Source organism: Triticum aestivum, chromosome 3D, assembly GCF_018294505.1.
Source record: "Triticum aestivum cultivar Chinese Spring chromosome 3D, IWGSC CS RefSeq v2.1, whole genome shotgun sequence".
Classification (NCBI taxonomy): Eukaryota; Viridiplantae; Streptophyta; class Magnoliopsida; order Poales; family Poaceae; genus Triticum; species Triticum aestivum.
In genome coordinates this window covers 314,006,335-314,017,739 of record NC_057802.1, presented here as the reverse complement: position 1 = coordinate 314,017,739, position 11,405 = coordinate 314,006,335, and positions in this window count along the sequence as shown.

Sequence of the window (11,405 nt, the reverse complement as noted above, 5' to 3'; positions counted from 1 at the left end):
GTTTCTGGTCATTTTTCTAATTTTTTTGAATTAAAATGCCATGTCACTCCATGCATAAGTATGCATGTGTCCATGTCGTGAGACCAATATGTTTGAAAATTCATTCTAATTTACTGCACATGGAATTAACTCGCACAGAAGTACACATACATGATTTTTCAAACCGTTTTGGTTAGGCGTTGCATGTAGATGTAGTTCAAATTTGAATTACGGTCATTAAATGGTTAGAAAATCACTTAAATACCTTTAAAAGGTCAAATGACCACTAATATTTTCCCAAATTTCACATTACAGTTGTAGTAGTGCACGTTAGACGTTGAAAAAATTTGAAGGCCGTAAGAGGAAGCTATCTCCCGTTCGTCATCAAACATGCATTGTTCCCTCTCGGAACCACGAACCTTCTAGCGACTTGCTCCGGTTTTGTGAGGGGTGTGTGTCCAAACTTTCGTCAAACATGCCAATTTCTTTTCCACATCATCTTGGTGGCATGACATTAAATCAAGCAAGGTTTCATGTTTTTCTGATCATTTTTTAATTTTTGGGATTAAAATGCCATGGCATGCACTCCATGCATGTGCCCATGCCTTGACACCAATATGTTTGAAAATTCCTTCGAATTTAATGCACATGGAATTAACTCGCACACAAGTACAAAAAATATGTTTTTTCAAACCGTTATGGTTAGGCGTTGCATGTAGATGTAGTTCAAACTTGAATTAAGCTCATTAAATGGTTAGAAAATCACTTAAATGTCTTTAAAAGGTCAATGACCCCTGAAATTTACCAAATTTTCACATGACTGTTGTATTAGTGCACGTTAAAAGTAGGAAAAAATTTGAAGGCCGGAAGAGGAAGCTATCTCCCGTTCGTCATCAAACATGCATTGTTCCATCTCAGAACCACGAACCTTCTAGCGAGTTGCTCCGGTTTGTGAGGGGTGCGTGTCCAAACGTTTGTCAAACATGCCAATTTCTTTACCACATCATCTTGGTGGCATGACATTACATCAACGAAGGTTTCATGTGTTTCTCATCATTTTTCTATTTTTTAAATTAAAATGCCATGTCACTCCATGCATACGTATGCATGTGTCCATGTCGTGAGACCAATATGTTTGAAAAATCCTTCTAATTTACTGCACATGGAATTAACTCGCACACAAGTACACATATATGATTTTTCAAAACGTTTTGGTTAGGCGTTGCATGTAGATGTAGTTCAAATTTGAATTACGGTCATTAAATGGTTAGAAAATCACTTAAATGTCTTTAAAAGGCCAAATGACCCCTAGAATTTTCCAAAATTCACATTACAGTTGTAGTAGTGCATGTTAGACGTAGAAAAAATTTGAAGGCCGTAAGAGGAAGCTATCTCCCGTTCGTCATCAAACATGCATTGTTCCCTCTCGGAACCACGAGCCTTCTCGTGAGTTGCTCCGGTTTGTGAGGGGTGTGTGTCCAAACTTTGGTCAAACATGCCAATTTTTTTACCACATCATCTTGGTGGCATGACATTATATCAACCAAGGTTTCATGTGTTTCTGATTTTTTTTTTGATTTTTTGGAATTAAAATGCCATGTCACTCCATGCTTAATTGTGTCATAGCCGTTAGACCAATATGTTTGAAAATTCCTTCCAATTTACTGCACATGAAATTAAATCGCACACAAGTACACGAAATATGAGTTTTCAAACCATTATGGTTAGCTGTTGTATGTACATGTAGTTCAAATTCCAATTACGGTCATTAAATGGCTAGAAAATCACTTAAATGTCTTAGAAGGTCAAATGACCCCTGAAATTTTTCAAAATTTGACATGACAGTTGTATTAGTACTACAAAATTTCTCGTTCATTTAAAACACCATCCGTTTACACTTTATTCCAAATTCGTCTTTCACAGCTAATAAAAAATATCTACAACATCACACACAGTTGTTTTCTAGGAACCGTTTGCGATGAAAATATCTGGGTCTATTTAAGTCTCCCTCCTTAAGCTTCGCCGGCTCGTCTGCTCCAGTGCCGGCAACCCCCGAATTCACGAATCCCGATCCCCATTCCCGTACCCCCTTATTGCAAAGATGAGGCCGTGGAAACGCTTCTTGAAGGCCCGTACGATGGCCGCGTCCCCCCGAGCGCCGCCGCCTGCGCCGAGAGCGCGACCGCCTACACCAAGAGTGCCGCCGCATCCGCATTGAGCGCGGCCGCTTCCGCCGAGAGGGCGTCCGCGGCAGCCGACAGGGCAGCTGCAGCAGCCGAGACGGCTGCAACTGCTGCTGTGACAACGGCTGCAAACGCCGAGAGCGCTCGAGTTGCCGTCCGTGCCGCTGATGTCGCCCTGGCCCGGGTCGAGGCCATCCACGCCAAGATCGAGGATGCACACGCCAAGATATTCCAGGCCACCTCGGACTCCAGCATGCAACCCACGTCTGAAAAGGCGGCGGTGGCCATGGAGCACCTGCTTCCTCATGAGGTCGCCGAGCGTGAGCTGGTGATGCAGGAGGCGGCGGAGATCGAGGAGCGCCGGGAGGAGGAGTTGCGCGTGGCCGAGGTCGAGGTAGAGAAGAGTCTGTCTGTCGAGGAATTGGCGGTGGAGTACTAACGCGAGCTCTGGCGCAGCCACTACTACAAGTACTACAACCTTGAGGGCGTCGCCGAGGACGAGGACGAGGACGAGGATGCGGTCGACTTTAGCAGGGGGACGCGGAGTCCACCAACGGCGGCATGTCGCCAGGACAAGTCATCGACGTCTCATCTCACACCGGCGATGCATAGGCCGGCGCGGCGGCGGATTTTTAATTATGCGTACTTAGGCTTTGTTTTTAATGTTGGTCTTTTGTTAGAGCAATGTTTAGGTCAACTGGCTCTGTGCAATTACTAAAATTGCTCGATTCAGTAAGTGTGGTCTGTTTGCTGTATGCTCTTTTGTGTGCCCAATTTAGCAAGCGATGTTAAATTATGCAATGACATACCCGGGGAAATTTCCACCAAAATTTGAATTATCAAACTCATCCCATGCGCGTAAAGCAGAACAATCGTTTGTGATGCACACAATCGTTCAAAGTGAATGGTCCGGCGGCACCGCGCGCGTTCAAAGTGAATGTGCCCATGCCTTGAGACCAAAATTTGAATTATCAAACTCATCCCATGCGCGGAAAGCAGAAGAATCATTTGCGATGCACACAATCGTTCAAAGTGAATGGTCCGGCGGCACCGCGCGCAAAGTTTCCCTCCACATTTCCAAAATTTCGGCCTACCGCCAAAATATCTACCCCGCCCCCTTCCCCACCCCCTTTTCTCCCCGACCACGTCACATTTCCCTTGTTTCCTCCTTCCTTCCTTCCTTGCTAAGCTATAGCCGCTTCCTTGCTCTCGCCGTCTCGCATCCTACCGCGGGGGTCACCATGGTCTTCTTCAAAGACATCTCCAGCGGTTTCTCCTCCGGCGGCTACTACTTCACCACCTGGGTATGCCTCTCTTCTCTCTCTCGGGCTATGACTTGGAATGAAGGATTTTTACCCGGAGGTCGATTTGAGTCGTTTCTTCCTCTTGTAGCTCCCTAAGACCATCAGTGGCAACGAATGGAGCGGGGTGGCTGAAGATCTATCTGCTCGTTGTCACCATCAATCTCCATGCGTGAAGCTACTTGCGTTTGATTTTGTGGACACTGGGAGGAAGTTTCTAGCATGTGCAGAGCAGGTTAGACCCTCTTCCGTTGTTACAAATCATTTGTTAGATGTGATTCAGACACTGTCACGGTCCCAGTCCATTCATACCACACCTTCAACCAAACGCATCCTAAGACAGTGTCACAGTTTGTACCTAGTATCTTAAATTGTTGCCATCTCATCAGCGGTGCCATTAGAAAATTATTTGGCACCGCTTCAGCAGTTTGTGCAGCCAACTTTGGTCCACACATCCGAGCAGCCAAGCAGTAAAATACTAAATCTTTATGGCACGAAGGAACTGGGCATCGGAGCAACTACGTGCTCCGGAGTCCGGGACCCTGATTTTTTTCCGCTGCATCGGCTTGCCAGTTTAGGGCACCGATGCGAGATGTAGCAACAGTTGTCTTTACACCAGTTTTGGCATACATAGTGGACGGCCTTAGTGCTATTAGTTCTATGTTACTAAATTTGTGCATGTACACACCTGTTAGTATCAATTTGCTGTCATCCAAACACTGTCGCTATGCTGTTGCAGTTATATTTACCTTCCTCATAAAATGTTCAATTTGTTATTTATTGTACATGAGTAAGAACTTGTAGCGTCGTTGTAGTTAATTATAGCTTCTGATGTTCCAGAATTTGGTTGTTGTCTCAGTACCAATTATTTCATTTGCACATTGATCTTTTTGGGAAGATATGTCATAAATAACATGTTTCTTCAGTTTTTCAAAATAAGCATTGGTGATTTTCTATGTTGCTATAAACCCATTTCCCCTACAATTGTTACTGATCTAGTTTTAAATATTATAGAATGAACGGAAGTGTTCTTACTTGGAGTGGGTTGATCAAGAGTGGCCATAGTCTTTGAAGATGTGCCTAACGAAGCTCTGGAGCATGTATGAGGAAGTGAACACAGCTAGGCTTAGAGAAAGTCTTGTCAACGCTGAAGCATATTTCAAGATGCGGGATAAAAAGTTGAAGGTGGAGAATGAGCTTAGATTAAAAAAAAGACTTTGCTAAGATGGTGTTGGCGAAGGAGGAGGCACTTTCCCAGTTGGTCCGTGCAAAATGGGTTCTTACTGAACTGAAAGCAGAGGTGGGTAAGACGAGCCTGGATGATCTCGATTAGGGAAATGAATATATTGTTCTTATGAAGTTGAACTAGCTATGTGTTGTACTGTGCTGTTTTCATGTAGCTACCGTACTGTGATGTTATAATATATTTATGTGCCTGATATGAAATTGGCAAACAACTGTTCGATATGAAATGTGAATTTGCGTAATACTGGAATTATTAATTGTAAACTAATAAACCTGCTAAATGTGTCATGGACCTTTGCAAACGGTTCTAGCAGTAAAAGCGGTTGCGATGGATAGCCCAATGCCACACAGTTTTCTTCATCAAATCGTGTGTGATATAGTTGATAAAAGCAAACAGTTAACCAAGGAAGACCGTGTGTGATAGTTACACCTTTCACACACGAGCCTACACATAAAACTATGTGGGATTTACGTCCGAACGGAAACGTTTTCCCTGGATTGACTGTGTGGGATGTACATAAGAACGGAAACGTATTCCTTGGATTGACTGTGTGTGATATACATACGAACGGAAATGTTTTTCTGGGATTCACCGTGTGGGATGTACATACCTACGGAAATGATTTTCTCGGATTACCGTGTGGGATGTACATACCTACGGAAATGATTTCTGGGATTCACCGTGTGGGATGTAGATACCTACGGAAATGATTTCTGGGATTCACCGTGTGGGATGTACATACCTACGGAAATGATTGGGTTTCGATGCCTCGCCCGATCGCACACGGCCTCAGCCTGGGTCCCAGGAGGGCCTATCCCCGACGATTTCTGGGTCGTGTGGGAAGGACACCATATCGCACACACTCACTTGGCGACGGTTCCAAATGCCGTCGCGGAAAGGGGTAAAAAACCGTTTGTTTAGGACCGGCGCGCACCAGTGATACTATACAGGTTACATGATGTGACTAAAGTCGGGTCGGCTCGTAGAGTACCCACAAGTGATTTCGATGTGGGGGCTGAAAGGACAGGTGGTTCCACCCCGGTAGTGGTGGGCATGGGTTCCTGACGGCCCCTGACTGTTACTTTGTGGCGGAGCGACAGGGCAGGTTGTGACCACCTAGGAGATAGGTGGGCCTGGCCTTGGTCGGCGTCCACGGTTACTTCAAAATAACACGGTTAACGAGATCTGGATATTTGATCTGAGTCTGGCCACTGGCCTATACGCACTAACCAACTACGTGGGAACAGTTATGGGCACTCGACGTCATGGTATCAGCCGAAGCCTTCTTGACGTCAGCGACTGAGCGGCGCGCGCCGGGTTGGACCGTGTAACGCAACTTCATTTGTAATGTAGGTTGCTAGGTCTGCTCACCGGCCACCCTCGCAACATGCAAGTGTGCAATGGGCGATGGGCCCAGACCCCTGCTCGCTTAGGATTTAGACCGGCGTGCTGACCTCTCTGTTGTGCCTAGGTAGGGCTGCGACGTGTTGATCTTCCGAGGCCGGACATGACCCAGGAAAGTGTGCCCGGCCAGAGGGATCGAGCGTGTTGGGTAATGTGGTGCACCCCTACAGGGAATTTTATCTATTCGAATAGCCGTGTCCCTTGGTAAAAGGATGACCCGGAGTTGTATTCTGACCTTATGACAACTAGAACCGGATACTTAATAAAACACACCCTTTCAAGTGCCAGATACAACCCGGTGGTTGCTCTCTCACAGGGCGACGAGGAGGGGAGCGCCGAGTAGGATTATGCTGTACGATGATACTTGGTGAACTTACGTGCTACTCTCTTCTACATGCTTCAAGATGGAGGTTGCCAGAAGTGTAGTCTTCGATAGGACTAGCTACCCCCCTCTTATTCTAGCATTCTGCAGTTCAGTCCACAAATACTACCCATTTCATTAATACCAACGCATATGTAGTGTAGATCCTTGCTTGCGAGTACTTTGGATGAGTACTCACGGTTGCATTGCTCCCTCTTTCCCCCCTTTCCATTCTTCTCGGACGTCGCAACCAGAAGTTGGAGCCCAAGAGCCAGGCACCACCGACGACTTCTCCTACTACACCGGAGGTGCCTACTACTACGTGCAGTCCGCCGCCGACGACCAGGAGTAGTTTAGTAGGATCCCAGGCAGGAGGCCTGCGCCTCTTTCGATCTGTATCCCAGTTTGTGCTAGCCATCTTATGGAACCTTGTGTAACTTATGTCTGTACTCAGATATTGTTGCTTCCGCTGACTCGTCTATGATCGAGCACTTGTATTCGAGCCCTCTGGCTTGTATTATGATGCTTGTATGACTTATTTTATTTTTAGAGTTGTGTTTTGATATCTTCCCGTGAGTCCCTGATCTTGATCGTACACGTTTGCATGTATGATTAGTGTATGATTGAATCGGGGGCGTCACAAGTTGGTATCAAAGCCGACTGCCTGTAGGAATCCCCCTTCAAAACTCCTTGGCCGAAGTTGAGTCTAGTCAGTGAAAATTGTTTTACTAACATGGCTTTGTGGCTTACGGGCCCACATCGCCATTGGGTGGTATTAGGATCTTTTACTCCTCGTCTATACTCTGGGATTATGATCTCTCTTCTATTCGGGTTAAATGGTTTTGCTAACTCTAATTCTAGGTTCTCGTATATACTTTCTCCCAGAGAGCCCCTTCATTCCAGATGATGGCCTGCTTCACCAGAAGATTCGAAGATACTCTTCGATATTCTCTCGAGACTTTGTGCCCACCACTTTTGCTATTCCCGACCACCGATAAATCCTTATGGATAACTGCTTACAGTTGTCATTCATACCTTCATTCCCAGTTGCCCCTGTTATTACTTGATACCCTGAAAAAATTCTCCGATATTCCGAGAATCCTTTGTGCCCACCGCTTTGCAGCTCTTTTCCGCATTAATACCCCTACGGATAATTCCTCGCACATAACGAGTATCCACTCATCACTAGTTCGTGTGTTTCACAAGGATCTTCAAAAATACTATTCGATCTTCCAAAAATCCTCAGCACCTTATTGCTCTTGAAATTCTTGCTTGCTTGCATTATGGTTAATTCCATAAGTATAGCAATCTTATTGGCATCCTTTGTCACTATCATTTTGAGTCCATTGATTCAATAAGTTGCGAATGCTCGCAATCCTCAATCAGGTCCTATGATTTATCCTTCCTTCTCAGACGTCGTTTGAACAGGAGCTGGTTCTCGACCAATCAAATTGCTGTCGATTGTACCCCTAAGGCTATTCAACTTATCCATCCCTAATCATAGCGTTGCTTCTGATCCCTTGACTTGGAATTCATAATTCCTTTGCAATTGAGCTTTGAATTAGTCAGATGTTTCTATCATCTGATCTCCTTGCATTCTTCTTCTTCTCGTTGAGTACTGATGCTTACATTAGATCCCTTGTGGACCCCCAGATCCTTTCTTGGATTTCATCTGACAGTGTTCTTCATATTCAATAACCTTGTTTCCACGGATATATAATGACTTTGGTAAATTGTATCCTCTGCTTTGTCAACCATGCTCTACTTTCGATCCTGTGTTTATTACTCCCGAAGGTTGTGTTATATGTTCCTACGATACCCCGATGGGTTGAACCTATGCCTTCCTTAATATGTTTGAACTCAAAAGTTTTCACGAGTCATACTCTTCTGGTATTTTGCCAGATAAAATTTCAACACTGCAACTTCTTCGAAAATGAGAAGTGAGTGAAAGGTTATGCATTGGAGAAGTGGGAATCGACCTTGAACTTTGTGTTCATGCCCATGGACACGATGTAGATCGTATCATTAAAGCTTCTCTTCAATTAAATATAACCTTGGTATAAGTTTATCTTATATCTAGGATTTGGCCTTTTGCAATCGTGGTCCCAGCCATGTTCTCCTTTTAAATACCATTTCTCGGACAAGTTGAAGTACTTGTCTTCTGCAGATCAGTGCACCTGTCCAACCTTTACTTTGATCTACCATCGAGTATTACACTCTGGTATCTCAAGAATATCATGGAACTGCATAACTTCTTATGGGTTCTTCATCAACTGTTATTTCTCACTGATTCCAATTTTCCTGGGTCTTGGGTTGTCGTCAACCGAGAACACTGATAAGTGAATCAATCCCGCACTCCGATTCAATAACTCTAAGTAATCTTCATTGCTTATGAGTTTTATAATCCTTCAAGTCATTCCTAGCCTGATCGGTTATACCATTATCGTGCAACTTTTTAACTGTGCTACCTGGTCCTTCTTCCCGGAGCATAATTTTCGACGATGAGCTAAGCTTACGTCGAGTTTCCTCATCATATCATTTCGCCTTGAACAACAATCTTGATTTTGAGTATGTGCCGTACCCGTGGTTCCAATAACCTTTCGCTTCATCATTATTTTGACTTGATGTCAACCTCGATCGATTACACCTTCATGAAATCTCTCGACAATTGTGTCGTGACCATCATCAACATTTTGAGCTCTTCGAGGATATCAATCGAATTCATGATGGAAAATACCATCCTTGACCCTCGATGATTTGTGTGATCATCGATAACATTCTTGCCTTCCCCCAACACAAACTTGTTCATGTTTTGTCTTGTACCTTGATTTCCTTGCTATCTGGCTTAGGTTATGTTCTACCTTGTAGTATTATTGTCTTCTGTCTCAAGAATGTTGTGAGGATTTCTCCACCTCTTAAGAATTCTTGGTATAGTGATACTTCTCACAATCACCATTCTTTCTTGGTCCCCGTGTTGATTATAACCGGGATACCAACAAGTGAACGGCGCTGTTTGGATTATGCACTTCTAGCAACCCTATTGCTTTGAAGTTAATGATCGATAGTTCATTCTTAGCCTATCGGTTATTGGATGACCATTCTAACAATTGATCAGGCTACCTTTGCCCATATTTCGGGCGTGCCTGTCAACCAATGTTTAATCGAGTATGTTTTCCCAGAGCATACCTCATTATATCATTTGATCTGACAAAAGTTATCTCCTTGTTCACATAATTGTGGAAATCCCATTGAATTGTCGCTGAGTTCATCAGCCACCTCCTCATTCTCTCCTTGATTTAATGATGAACTCTTGTTTCGGAACTCGCTTCCATAATTCAATTCCCGAGAATCTCACAATGTCATCTCGACAATTTGTGTTGCACCTTTCTTCTCAGGCATCCTGAGTCTGAGTTATCCTGACACCAATCAGATCTGAATCTTGGTCAGATATGATGGTTGGAACATATTTCCATGAGATATAACACTCGTCTTTATATGACCTAGTAAGGTGATGTCATGCCTAATACACCTGGCCGGAGGACCTATTGTTATAGTTCTTCCTTTTTAGCAAGGTTAACCATTCATCCATGAGGAAATTGTAAGACTTATTCTATAAGTTTTTCCTGATGAATCCTTTGAGTATCCAAAGTCCGACCTTTGCTTGAAGACCATGGCAATGCTATCTCGAAGCATGTCTGTGGTACTCCGATCATCAAAAAGAACATTTGAAGCACAATGCTAAATGTTTCTTGATCAACTATCCAAACATCATTGTATGGGTAATGCCATGAAATTCCTCTCCCCTTACCTAACTGGTCTTCTACTTCTATCATGTCATGGATATCATGCTCTGCTTGTCCTTGGGAAGGATATAACCCTGAAATATGTGTTTACACACATTTTCCTATGCATTGTTGTGTTTAATCTGATAAACGTGTTTTCATTTCCACTCTGTTCTTTAACATATCTTGTAATTTACTTAACTGAGCAATGATAATTCCTTGCTTAGGTAAGCACCTCGTTGTACCACTCTATGACTAAGACCCTGTTACTATTGTTGATGACATTCCGGTAACCACCGATGGACAAGAACTTTTCTTATTGGTCCGCCTCGTTCAACGAGCAGGAAAATGGTTCTCTTCGTCCCTCGCCCTTGGTATTGACGTTGTTGGCGACATAACAGACAAACTATTTTCTGACATGCCTTGATAGCATGACCGTGCAAGATGTTAGCGTCCTTCCTACCTTTAACCCGCATGATGGGCCCATAACCCACATTTCCACAGGATCAAAACCTGACTCTCCTGTACATCCTTGTTCCCAAGGTTATTCCTCACGCTTGGCTTCGGGTGCAATTCACGAGCCACCTTCCTAGTGATCTATTCCATTATCAGATGCAATACTTAATATTGATGCTCCGAACCCCTTTCATACTCTATTTTTTGACATCGAACGATTGTGTATCCGCTTGGAACTCCTAGTTGTAACTTCTTACCTTGCTCTCGATGCGTTTCATTTGTTCAACTCGAGAGATACTCATTTGTTCGTTCATGAATCACCACCTGAAGTACGATGACGTTACTCCTAATAACATTCTACCATTGATGAGCCGCCCTTTGCCTATTCGTAACTACGATGGAACTCCCGAAGGAAGGATTATGACTTCATCATGATGACCTGGAGCAGAGGAATGCAGACGTCAATGGAAGGGATCAATTTCTTCGAGAAGATCAACCAAGACCCAGAAGGCTCGTTAGAATTTCGTAACCAGAACTTTCCCCCGTACTCCCCCTCTTAAATCTCGGGACGAGATTTCTTGTAGTGGAGGAGAATTGTAGCGCCTGGGTAATTAAGCTACAGTGAACCTCTGCTAATGATGTCACATCACCTCAGTTACTGTAGTTAAACTTGCGTTGATTTGAAACCGATTC